A 14384-nucleotide genomic window follows, 5' to 3' on the forward strand; every position below is an offset into this window, starting at 1 on the left:
AGTTCTCTCCGGCTTTCAGCTGGGGGGGACGCGTGTTGGACCCGGCCCTCGTAACATAGTCAGACCTGACCCCTGCACCTCACACCAGCCCCGAGCCCCTGGCCTAACCGATCCTTCCCACCAGGACACACGCACCCGACCCGGACTTCCCCCGTCCATAGGCCTTCCTCCTTCGGCCACCCCGGGCCCGCGTGCCCACTGCATGCACCAAGATGGCCGCCCGGCCCCAGCGCGACCCTAGCCTACAGGCGCCACTCCGGCTGGAGGACATCGCGCCCCCCTTGGGATGAGAGAGGGAGGAGCAGTTTCCATCACACCTCTGCGCTTCCCTGGGACGGTGGGTTTCGATCGACCTGCCGGCCTCCCTGAGGGCTGGCTCCACGCCTGCTGGGTGTCTGGGGCTCCTCCCGACCCGGCCCTGAAAGGATCAAAGGACAATGGCAGGAAACCCCCAACAAGCGACCCCCAGGTGACAAGACCCCTGCCTGCACAGACTCCGGACATCAAAGAGGAGTCGCCCTATAACAAGGGGTGCTCTGGGACTGTCCGGCAGATTCGCCTTGGAACCACCTGAGCCCTGCTGAGTGACTCGCGGCTCCCTGAAGATCGTAAGACCTCCGAACTCGTGCTTGAGCCCTGCTGAGTGACTCGCGGCTCCCTGAAGATCGTAAGACCTCCGAACTTGTGCTTGAGCCCTGCTGAGTGACTCGCGGCTCCCTGAAGATCGTAAGACCTCCGAACTTGTGCTTGAGCCCTGCTGAGTGACTCGCGGCTCCCTGAAGATCGTAAGACCCCCGAACTTGTGCTTGAGCCCTGCTGAGTGACTCGCGGCTCCCTGAAGATCGTAAGACCTCCGAACTTGTACTCGAGCCTGCTGAGTATCTCGCAGTGCCCACAGACTCCCCTGGTCCCGCCGGACCCCACGACGACAAGCGTATCCCCCAGCTCGAGGATTGTGAGCTGTGCGCCGGATACGCCCCTGCATTTGATCCATTCCCCCCAAAGACTGTCCCGCTACCTCCTAACCCCCCTCCAAGACTTTGTGAGCCCGCGCTCCACTTGTATATATACTGCCTTGCGGATCATAAAGATCTTACCACTCCGATCTGATAAAGATTTGCTCTTAAGAACTCTCGGTGTTGTGTCTCTTTGTCGTGTGGTGCCGAGTGTACGATCCTAGATACGAGATTCCTCCCCTGAGGAGTCTCCCGCCAGTGCCCGGCTACGATACCTCGAGGGTTGGTCTCAGGCCAGTCAGGGCCCCCTCCGGGCCCCTCTGAGGTCGCCTTCTAACACAGCCCCACCGTGTGGTACACTATCATAAATATGTGCTGGTGTTACGAAATAAGTGCCGCTGCTGAGCCAGCACCTGCTAACACCAGGTCAAATTAAGCACTGCCTTAGCTGCATTCCGGTTCAAATATGTAACATCTTGAAAGTCCTTGTGTTACACTGCATTTGTCAATACATCACACACAACTTTTCAATGTTATTAAGCGAAAGAAAAAATCTGAATGTAAGCTGATCAATATTCAGCAATCTCAAAGACAGAGATTAGTAAATATTTTATAGAATGTTGCTTATACATTTAGTTAAGCAAATGTGAAATATACTTTATAAACTAAGATAAAGAAATCAAAGATTTGTAGCCTTAAATGAAGTTGAAAGTTTATTGGGGGAAATGTATGGTGGATTATGTCACAATTATAAGAAGAAACACATTGTTATTGAAATGATAAATGGCTGCACATGTCCATAAAATCGATACAACTGACTACCCTTTCCTTCTTGTATTGATAGTAAATTCCTATGCATTATGTACAACATTGCTAATGTACAAAATGCTGACTCCCTACCAGAAGAACTATGGTTGGTTGGCCGAAACCATATAACCCGGGCAATCATCAAATGATCCACATAGTCCCAAAAATAAAATAAGAAAACAGTACAATCTTTTTTGTGCCTCCTTGTATAACAATATCCCCTCGACTTGAAAATGGGGCCCTCCTTCCTAACTCTGAGTAAGTAACTCAGAACTCTACTGTTTTGTTTGAATACTAAATAACAGTGAAACGGGCAAACATTTACATTATATACTATTTAAACTGTACAACGTTTCTGCATTAGGCACTGTGCATTTCATTTTGGTCACTATTCAGCAATGGAGTTTCTTGTCATTTAATCGTTTAACTTTTTTTATGTAGTCGGTCAACAACCAAATGATACTTTTGATAAAATGAGAATACATTTCCACGTAAACAAAATGCCCCTTCATTTTATACTGTCTATTAATAAAGTGACATTTCACACATGAAAAATGTGTTCGAAACCTCTCGAAAATGATTAATTTTGTTTCTCAGCAAACGGTGACTCTTCCGTGGCCTGTGGCTTTGTGAGATTATTAACTTCATCATCGAGTTTCACACAATATTGCCATTTCGGCAAAATAGGTTTTGCTGCTGCAATAGCTTTTTAAACTTGGAAAATAGTACCAAAACTCAATATTTTATTCTTGCATTCTTTGTCAAAGATTTTTGGGGGTCAATTAAGGTATGGGGAGTTCAAACCTTTACTCATGTTTCTTTCTACTGCACCGCATTGCCCCATCCCATCTAAAGGTGGCAGCAGAACCTCAGGTGACTCTGCCATTGGAAACCTAGAACGTCAGGTGACTCTGCCATTGGAAACCTAGAACCTCAGGTGACTCTGCCATTGGAAACCTTTGGCCGACATCCCTTCCACTTCAGGACTCTCAGCCAGGGCTGGTTTAGCACTGGTGAGGCCAGTGCCACAATCCTTTTTTGCGCCCCTCCCCAGGACCTCCTTCTCGGATTCCTCACTACCACACAGCAAAAGTACCCCTCATCTCTTCATAGCCCTTCTCTCACATACATTTAATTTGTTTTAAAGTGCATATAAAGGCTGGCTTTACTAATCCACCTAGCTATCCACATAAAATAGAGATCTGTCATTTGCAGCAGGCATATTAACCCTCTGTGCTACTTTATGGCGAGTCATAACTGCCACTAGACAAAACATCGATCTCGCTCTCTCTCTCTATAGCAGGACCATTGATCACAAAAGTCTTCTTGACATTTGTATTGCTGCCTGAAAGCTGGACGCCCAAGGAACTCTGCAGCTGGTGCTTTTAAATCTTAAGTTATGCTAAACACAGCGCCCCTCCTCCAGGTCAGCATCCATTGCGGCCGCACTAGTTGAACTGCCCTAAAGCCGGCCCTGTTCTCAGGTAATGAATGTCAGAAGGCACAACCAAAATAGAAGTCCTGTGCTGACATAAATAAAAGCCGAAATATTCCTGTTATGCACAATTACACTCTCTCAATCCGCAGGACAATTAGAGTACGTTTTATGATGGTTGAATCAGTGGGGGCACGACTGTCAGAAAACTGATGGCCTGCCCATCTCAGAAAAGAGTGAGTGGACCAACAGTTTGGTGACAATGTACTCTGTCACATTTGTGATAGTGTACTCTATCCACCAAACTACAAATTGGGCCTGTAGATGTGCTGCTTAAACTACACAAACTGAATCAGCCATCAACCAACCTAATACACAAAACAGTCACATTCACAACCTTACAGCAATGTAAATTGTGAGCTACCCCACTTCAACTGAGGCGGATTGGTCTGACCATTCATTCATAGGTATGTATATCAACACCAAGAACCCACTGCTTCAAATATCAACTCAGAATCAACCTTTGGATTTGCCCACTAAACAATATAAATACATTCTTATTTATGATCCACCTCTCTCCAAAAGTAAACGCTCTGAGCTTGGGAACAACATCAACCTATTTGTAGGGAACTTCCAAAATGAATCTGAACAATTACACAACAGAGTTGCCCCAAAGGCATTGAAACACTTAGGGGGCTATTTATGGTATTTTGCCATAGGGCAGCACAGCACAGCATGGTACCTTGCTGAGCTGCCCTACACAAAAGTGAAAGGGCAGGAGTGCACCGTAGTTTAGTAATACAGTGCATTCCTGTCCTTTCTCCCTGCACTGCTGCCGTCTTGGCAGCCTAGCGCCAAAGTAGGCACGCTTGCACCAGGGTGCATGGGTGCCTCCATTGCATGCAGGATTGTTTTTGTGCAGGAAGGGTCAAATTCCTGCACAAAAACAACCCTGCAAAACCCACGCCAAAGATACCAGGTCTAACATGTGTCCCCTCCAGCTGAAATGTGGGGAAAACTACCCACCCTCCTGGGAGTTCTCTTCGCTAAGGTAGAAAAATCTGGACAGCCCATCAGCATTGGCATGCTCTGTACCAGGACGGTATTCCACCATAAAGTCCATCCCCAGTAGGGAAATGGACCACCTCAACAGCTTTTGGTTCTCACCCCTCATCTGCTTCAACCATCTGAGGGGCCTGTGGTTGGTCTGAACCCGGAAGTGAGTCCCAAACAAGTAGGGACCCAGCTTTGTCAGCGCCCTGACCACAGCAAAAGCCTCACACTCAATCGCACTCCTCCTCTGTTCCCGGGGAAGTAACCTCCTACTAATGAAGGCTGCGGGTTTGTCTAGGCACTCCTCATTTAGTTGTGAGAGCACACCTTCCACATCATGCTCTGAAGCATCTGTCTGCACCAGACCTAGGCATAGTTTGCAGAGTATCGATACACGGAACTCCGTGAAGTGACAAAAAACTTCAACGGAGTTCCATAAGTGACAGAGTGCAGTGCGAACTGCTGTTTGCGCTGTTCTTTCTGCCGCTTGAGTAGAAATTCTACCTGAGCTGCAGCTCGGCTCGCCAACTTAACGTACGTGAGCATGAGCGGGAAAAAAACTCAGCTGCACTATATGAAGCAGAGTTTTCTGCTCTCCAAGAGATCCACAGAGTGCAGAAAACTCTGCAGACTCCATGAAGACCCAGGCCTAGTCTGCACCATGAATTCCTGTGAGAAAATTGGTGCCATGAGCACGGGTGTCAGTCACATGGCAGTCTTCAGTGCATCAAAAGCTTTCTGGCAGGCATCCGTCCACCTTCCTGGGCTGCTTCCTGGAAGTCAGCTCAGTCAAGGGGGCAACAATGGTGCCATATCCCTTGGCAAACCTCCTGTGATACCTGTTGAGGCCTAAAATGGCTCTCACCCCAGTCTGGGTCTTGGGGGTTCCCAAGCCAGAATCGTATCAATCTTTGGTTGGAGGGGCGCCACCTGACCGCTCACTACTTGGTGTCCCAAGTACGCCACTGATCCATGCCCAATCTGGCACTTGCTGGCCTTGATCGTGAGGCCTGCCCTCTGCAGAGCCATCAACACTTCCCCGAGTTGGTGCAGGTTTTCCTCCCAAGCGGTACTGACTACTGCAATGTCATCCAGGTAGACGGCACTGAAATCCTCCAGCCCGGCCAACACCTGATTGACCAACCTCTGGAAGGTGGCAGGTGCATTCTAAAACCCAAGGGGCATCACCCGGAATTAGTAGTGCCCCTCTGGTGTTGAAGATGCGGACCTCCCCTTTGCCCAGTTTGTTAAGCCAATCTGCCAGTACCCAGACGGTAAATTAAATGTACTGAGGTATTTGGCAGCTCCCAACTGATCTATGAGCTCATGAGCTCTGGGGATGGGGTCCGCATCAGTCTTTGTGACTGAATTGAGCCCTCAGTAGTCCATGCAGAACCAGAGTTCTGGCATGGCACCAGGTGTGGCAACCTTTGGGACCAAGACCAGTGGGCTGGCCCAAGGGCTCTTGGAGGGCTCAATCCACCCTAGAGTCAACATTTTGGAAACTTCCTCCTTGATGCTAGCTTTGACTCTGTCTGTCAATCTGTACATTTTGTGTTTTACAGGAGGACTGTCCCCAGTGTCCACATCATGGACACACCACTGCGTAACACCAGGGGTCAGTGACAACTGTCCCAACAGTTGGCTGCAGTCACTCTGCTGTTCAGGAGTCAGGGTGCATTAGAGGTTTACAACGTCTACTGACCCATTCTGCTCTTTAGCAGACAGTAGGTCAGGGAGAGGTTCACTCCTTCAGTGAGTGTCAGAATCCTTGTGCATTCAAGGCCAGTGAAAGTGGGTGACAAGCCTTTCAAAGGTTTTGTCCTGCCTTAAATGCCCTGCTTGAGGCATATCATGATCCAGACCCAGTAGGAAGGCTTTTAAGCAGTGGGGTACCACCAGTACACGGACTGACCCAGACTCAGCAACCTTAGGCTCACTATTCAAGAGACCATTCTCCCAGCAAATCCAATGTGACCCAGACTGATCACATGCTGCCTGGTTTGCAGCCTGCTATTGCAAACCAAGCAACAGAAATGCATTCTTGCAAAATTGCTCCCTGGAGGGGCCCCCTTCCTGCTGCCAACGGTTCAGCTCAGGCAGGTCCACCAGGTCGGTCCCTTGCTCCCATGTAGGCTCCAAGACATCCTTCTCGAGGCCCTTCTCCTCTTGGTCTGTGGGAACTTCGGGGGCTGGTGTCCCACGCCCCCTGTCTCCTCTCTTTTTGGAAGGTACATGGGCCATTCTTCCAGGCTTCAGGTCCTCTTTACTGCCCTTACCAGCTGCCATAGACTGAGTGGTAAAACACACCCACTCATGCAGTCCCAACATCTCCAAATGAGACTGGTGTTCAACTTTCTCCCAAGGGGTACCGTCCAGGTCATTCCCTAGCAGATAGTCTACAGGCATGGCTGGTCTCACAACTACTTTCAAGGTACCTGAGACCCCCCTATTCAAAGGGAACCTGTGCCACTTTGCAGATACACTCTAAGTTGTCCGATGCAACTACTGGGTAAAGTACATTGGGGATCATCTGCTCTTCAGATACCAGCTGACAACTGACAGCTGTCACACTGGCTCCAGTGTCTCTCAGAGCCTGCACCTCATGGCCCTTTATGGTCACCCACAGCATGTACTGCTTAGTGTTTTTGGGCAGGTGGGTCCTTGGGACCATCTCATTGTCTTCCAGTGAGACTAGGGTCAATTCTGCCGGGTCCCACCCCGCCTGGGAACCTAACTCCTCCTACAAGGCTACACTAGTCAACCCACGCGTCGGTGCACCAGTGGATGCAGTGGTGGTTTTGGGACACATAGGATCCCCTATGAAGTCACCCACCAGACCACAAGCAAAACATTTGCAGAGACCCTTCTCTGCAGGCTTTCCTAAAGACACCCATTGTTTCTTATCACCAGGGAGCTAGGTTCCAAACATGTATTGTTACTGTGTGTTAGACTTTGTTTTTGCTGGCCTAGATGCTTTGGGCACGTTGCCACTGTTGGTAAGTGATCAAGTGCAAATGATCTGTGTGTAAACTGTTATTATGGATTGGTGTTTCCATGATTGCCTTGCTTAACTTACTACCAAGTCCCTAGTACAGTGCACTGTGTGTGCCCAGGGCCTGTAAGTCATATGTTGCTAGTGGATCTGCAGCACTGATTTTGCCACCCACACAAGCATCCCTTCAAAGGGGTCTCAGAACTGCCACTGCAGTGTCTGCACACAGTCTCTACTGCCATGTCGACCTGGCAAGTGCACCCACTTGCCAGGCCCTAACCTTCCCTTTTCTTACACAGTAGTCACCCCTAAGGTAGGCCCAAGGTACCCCTGTGGGCAGGGTGCAGTGTATGTGAAAGGTAGGACATGTACTGATGTGTGTGGCATGTTCTTATAGTGAAATACAGTGTATTTCGCTTTTCACTATTGAAAGGCTATCTGTCCCATAGGATAGATTGGGAGTTTACTTATAACAACTTATATGTGTAACTCCCCATTGGGACAAGATTGAAAGATGGAGTTTAGTATGCCTGAAATCAGAATGTAAAAATGCTTCTTTTGGTAAAGATGATTTTTATATTCTGTGTTTGAAAATACCACTTTACGAAAGTGGGTATGCTCTTGCTCAGCCATCCAGTGTGCCTCTTCTAGGTTTGTGTATTGACTGTCTGGCTTGGAGTGACAGGGGGCGGGGATGTGTATTCTGTTCAGACAGCTACTTGGGGCTGAGGTGTGTCCTGCCTTTCCAGGGTGAGTCAGGACTGGGCTGAATAGACCTGGGCTGCATTGAGAGTAGGTGGAGGAGATTTCCTTTACACCTGAATAGGCCTGGTCTGCATTGCACAATGCGGTCTCCACCTCCTGCCAGGAAGCTGGGCCTGGGAGGACAGAAATGGTTTTTGCTTCACACACTCTGTGACACAAGAGAACAAAGGAATTTTGATTATAAAAAGTGGGGCCCAGATCCCAGACTTTCAGATTAACTCCGGACTCAAGAGGACCCTCTGCCAAGGATAAGAGCAGGGAAAGCTGAAGGAGAAGTACTGCCCTTTTGCTGTATGCTGTCTGGGGTTGGCCTGCAGTAGCTGTATCTGCCAAGGAGAGGAACAGTGTGTGTATCCTGCTTGAAGAGTGTCTTCACGGGCTTGGAAGTAGAGTGTGCCCCCTGTTCAAGAACTCTCAGGAACAACAAAGACTTCACCATCCTTCTGGGTACCATCTCTGGAACAACGGGTTTCAGTTGCCACAGAGGATAAGAGCAGCCGACTCCATCACCGAGTCCACTACAGATTGCACTGCCGCACTTCGCACAACAACCCTGGTCTCACTGACTCTGTTTGGGTGACCGTCTCTGAGCCGCTGCTTTCACCACATCCTGTGGGCACTTCTCTCCGCCCCGTCTCACTTCACTCTGCCACCTGCACTTTATCGACACCATCGCTACGTGCTCGAATCTTGACCGGCTCGGTCACCTGCACTGTGATCTGTCAGCTCCACATCGAGCCCTAACTCACTCCGCATCACAGCCCTGGTCTCACCAATGATGTTGGCCAACCGTCACCAAGAGGCTGCCTGCATCGTGCCTTGAGTGCACTGCACGCTGCACTGCTTCACTTCTCACCGCAATCGGGACGGTTGCCCTGACCGACTTATACTCACTGGATCAGACACAATGAAAAAGGTACCGTCTACAAGTCTGTGACTGCTACAGCTGACCCGGTCCGATGCGGTCGGCTGGAACTGTTAGACTCTGCCGTTTTAAGCATTGATGTAGACCTGGATGGAGCTGCCGACTCAGAAGAACGGTGTTTTTGAGCTATCTTGCAAGGAACTTATTTTTAAGTACTGTATGTTGGATTTTTGTAATATTTGGTCTTGTTTGGTTTAGATAAAGATTACTTATTTTTCTAAACTGGTGGGGTGTTCATTTGTAGTGTTTTCACTATATTGCTGGATGTGTACACAAATGCTTTACACACTGCCTCTGAGATAAGCCTGTCTACTTGTGTCAATCTACCAAGGGGGTGAGAAGAGGTTATTTTAGAAGTGTATCCCCCAAAGGTGCGAACCATTGCCAACTAGAGACCCCCATTTCAAACAGGGAACAAGTCAGCAGTCGGTAATGCGGCGAGCTCAATGTAAGTGGCTTTATTTATTTTTTTACTTATCGGATAGTGTGTCGCCTTCCCCCTCACCCTGCACTGCCCCCACCCCACTGCCCCATTACTCTTACCTGTACCAGCCACTACTAGTACTCCGGAATTAATTGCAAATACACCCTCACACCAGCAACCAAAAAATACAATGTATTATTGTTATTCATCAGCAAGGTTTTCATAATTAGGGAAAACATTACTTCCAGACATTCGTCATCTGACTAAAATTATCATGCCTTAAACTCAGAACATATGGGGATTCTCATTTCAGATTAGACCTCTGTATGAAATACAAGGTAATTACCAAATAATATTGTGATTCATCACATCTATATGTAACTTTGTTTTACTGTAAATGATAAAATCTATACCCTTGTTTTCCCCTTACCCTTTCCAATTACTAAAAAAGTTTCATTATGACATTTGATTAGCAACATTCATTTTTCCCTGAAGTGAGGTGGAGAGCTGGTGTATGAATAAAAGTAGCTGTATGTTTCTGTTTAGCTTTGTTTTTCTTGTCTGTTATAAAAGGAGGAGATTACTCTCATAGCCTGTCCCCCAAAAGTAAAACAAGGATCAAGCATTGTTGGTTTTTAGACTGAGCTTGTTTGGTATTTTTATAAACTTAACTGTATTTTTTTATCTTGTGTACATTGGCAGGTGGTTTTTAATTCATGATGTTTTTAAAATTGATGTTTTTTTGTTTGTAGAATACTTTTTATGCCGTTATTTTAGCAGCAAAATAAAGTTATCCTGACTGAGTGACTATGCTTTATCTCCAGAGCATTTTGTCATATTATAACAATGCAACAAGCTATGCTGTGAAGGGGAGAGCAACCATCCACCCTCCTCGAGTTACTCTCCAATTCATTGTGCTGTGGTGTTCATTTCATTATTAACTCTTGAAGAATACTTCAAGGGTCACTGAAATTCACACTTCAGGATCAGTGTGAAGTGCTGTATAGAGCATGTGAGGCAAGAATTGATGGCAAAGGAATTGACAGCACTTTTTTTCTAAACTAGCTGGAAAGTATGTTAATTTCCAGCTGATAAACTTCATCAAAACTCAGAATCTATTGCATGAGACTCAATTAATCTTCTGCCCACAGTACAGCACAGAATCAGCGCTGTTGCTGGCTTCTGAATCTTTCAGATTGATTGTGATTGGTAACAAAGCTACTGCAATAATTATGTTAGACTTATATGCGGCATATGATACCTTGTCTCATGGCCTTCTCCTAGAATGATTGTGGAACTGTGGGATAACTGGGCCAGCTCTACGTTGGCTGTCCTCCTTCCTCCAGAACTGTACCTTCCAGGTGGTCTCAAAAGCTTTCACTTTGGAGGCCTTTCAACTGCTGCAGGGGGTGCCACAGGGCACTGCAATTGAGCCCTATATTGTTCAACATTTACATGAGCCCCCTAGCAGAATTCATTGATCATTATGGTTTTAATATTGTATCTTATGCTGATGACACGCAGCTTATTATTACCCTCTCACAGGATGAGGAAGCCACTGCAGCTAGAAATAAATCTTGTCTGATGGAGCTCGCAGAGTAGAAGGATAACCACTGCCTAAAATTTGACGCTGGAAAAACAGAGGTACTGGTCATATCTGGTCCAACACTTGGTGTCCTGTCATTAGACCAATACCATGCCCCAAGCTAAAAGTTATAAATCTCAGCTTTTGGTTTGATGCCAACCTCTCCTCCGATAGATAGGTGTCTAAAATGGCTGAAAAATGCTTCAACATTTTGAAAACCTTATGCAAAATTCTGAGTCTCCTTCCTATAGCAGCTAGGAAATCCATAGTTCAGGCAGTGGTAATGGCCAGGTTGGAATATTGCAATGTGCTCTTCTAAATTCTTTCTCAAGGTAAAGTGGGTAAAGTCCAGAGAGTGCAGAATGCAGCAGCATGTCTGCTGTCGAACCCTCCCAGAAGCTCTCCCATGGGCTCTCCCCTTAACAAACTCCACTGGCTTCCTGAACGCAAAAGATCTACATTCAAAGCCATATGCTTCTTCACTACAATCTTCTACAGAAAAGACCCCAATTTTCTGACTCTTTTTTTGACACCCTACCATCCTGGAAGAAGTCTGAGATCTACAGGAGCCGCTCTTGCTGTGATCCCCCAGTCAAGAATGCTCAAATTAGAGGATGCTCCTTTAGTTTCCTTCCCCCTAAAATGTGGAACTCCTTGTCCCTGCCTCTAAGATTAGATTGCTCTGAAACTCTCCAGTGGAAAAATCTTGAAAACCTGGCTCTTTGGACAGATATATTTGCCCCAGTATTGGGTACATCCTAGACTATTTTGCCAGAGCAGTAACCTTCATTGGACCACTTTGAATTAAGTAACCATGAGCTCCACAAATCATATTATTATTATTAATATTATTAATATTATTAGCACTGTAGAGAACTATCAGCAGCCATGAGGTTCTCGCTGGGAAGTGAAAGAGGAAGAGAAATCTGACACAACATTGGGAAAAAGTGGAGCAGAGTCAACAGATCTGGCATTGCACTAACTATCAATTAGCGACATACGCGTTGAAACAGAAGGAACTGTCTATATCGGTAGGAGTGGCATAGCTTCAAAGTGGGGCTATACTACATCCAATGATCAGCAAGCATTGTTGAACTCTATTTCATACCTTGAATATGAACAACTTATAAATACTGTGTGCAAAAGAGGCTAAAATATACATTATATATTTTAATACTGCACACAAAGATTGACCTTACAAAAACTGTGAGCAATAAGTACTAGTGCTGGATCTTATATACACATCAGGAAGATATGTTATAGCTACAGTTCTTCTATATGCAACCTTTATTAGAAAAAGCATTGGTTACACTCTCTCCAAACAAGGAATGGTATCACTAGACTTCTCACACCAATGTACACCTGGCTATGGGTGGATGTATTGCTGTCCATACAGTACAGTACTCTAGAATATGTAACTCTAAATAATATTAAAAACATTGTATAGCTCCCTATAGATTGCTATTGCATTATTTGGTAGATTGTTATTTTTGGGGCATGTTATAAAACCATTACAATATTCGAAGGTAAAAGTTGGAGTAATGAGTATGGGTGTTCAAAATTGAGTAGGTCCATGCTAGTTGAGCTCATAATATCAATTATACATGCTCAATACATACAATATATGTAGTCATGGCAGTAGCAAGAATGAATCAAACTCCTCTGTTTTGAAATGATGTAGGAGAACCAGATTTACAGTGGAAGGAATTATAAGATTAATGTTGCACTACAATGACAAAAATTCTTCAGCAGAAGTGAATATAAGTAAGAAAGTGTGATGAATTATATTGCACTTCTAAGGGGGCTGTGGAAAGTTGTGTGACTTTCGGTTCACTGAGTGATTTCTTAATGAGGGACCAACTTGTCGGATGCACTAATGGCCCACGAATCCAAGAAAAATTGTTGTTACACAACCCCAATTTAAGAGAAGCAATACAATTAGCAAAATCAGTAGAGTACACTGCACAGTGCATTAAAGAAATACACATTTCTAATGAGTGGTATTGGAGATCAGAATAGAGAAACAAGGAGAAGATGTTTGTAAAATGAAAGATGAAAGGGGCATTAAGAACATACAGACACAAGGAACTAGCAGATCGCGGTGTTTTTGTTGTGGGAGCAGGAGTCATTTGACTAATAATACTAATTTTCAAGCAAAAAGCATTGCATGCAGGTAATGTAACAAAAGAGGCCACTTTTATATGGGTATTCACCGAAATCAACTATAAACAAGTACATTCCAGAGAAAACAACTTAGATGACAAGAAATTTGTATTTCAAGTGATGAACAAAAGTCCTATAAAGAAAGAAGCAGCTATCCTGAATTTAAAATATCTTTAGATGGGAATGAAATATTAATGTATGCAGACTTTTGTTTTCCATGCACATTAATAAATAAATAAAGTTTCAAACAGTTCAACAACTTAGAAAAAATCATATTAGATAGGTCAGAAATTGCTCCTAGGGGTTATAATAAAAATCAATACCTCTAGAAGGGGTGATTAAAGTGCACATCAATTTCAAACATAAATCTACATTTGACAAGGTATATTTTGTATGGGAAGGTTCCAATCTGCTGGCCTTGCAACACCAAAGAGAGCTTGGCATCAAAGTTGATCCTATCAAAAAGGAGCAAGTGTTATCGGTTGACAGGTGTATTGGTGCCAACTCCATTTGTGATAAGTTCCCTGAGTTATTTTCAGATAGATTGGGGTAGATCAAAGATTTCCAACATAACTTGAAATTGAAAGATGGAGTTAAACCCTGTGTGCACAAACCGCATCAAGTACCTAATTTGTTTGAAGACCCATTATACATTTCGCTTCACGCAACACTATTATGATGCCTTGAACACCGATTACAAGGCATTGCACGCTCTACAAATGTTATCCTATCTCCTTCCACAGGATGACAGGGCCATCTGCAAACCCATAACAATGCTAATTTGTATATAAATCAAAATGATGCGTTTAACTATAAATAAATTAGCATTTCTGGTGGTTATGTAGAGGAGACAGTTTTGCTGACATCGAGAGGTCCCTGCATGATGATGCTTCACCAAGCTGCTGCCTAACACCTCCACGAGGGGTTTCCAGTTTGTGACCAAGACTAGGTCCTACATTGGGTACCATCAGGTGACAAGTTGGATCACCCCATGGAGAGATTCTTGGCTACACACTCAGATACTCCCTAGACGCACATAGGGTAGGGATTGCACAGTAGGAGTACACCTGATTACGACCTTGGTTTATATGTCTGCATATATATACACTGTTTTAGCACCATGATGGAATTTTACCTACTATTCACTCTTTTGGTGCTTGTAATCACTTTCATATGCTCCTGTCTACTGATTATCGCAGAACATGTTCTTTAAGCAAGAATAGCGTTGGTTCAATAAGTATATTGAAGAACGCCCCATTGTGTATTCCCTGTATAC

The sequence above is a fragment of the Triturus cristatus genome, chromosome 5_2 (genome assembly GCF_964204655.1).
Source record: "Triturus cristatus chromosome 5_2, aTriCri1.1, whole genome shotgun sequence".
Lineage (NCBI taxonomy): Eukaryota > Metazoa > Chordata > Amphibia > Caudata > Salamandridae > Triturus > Triturus cristatus.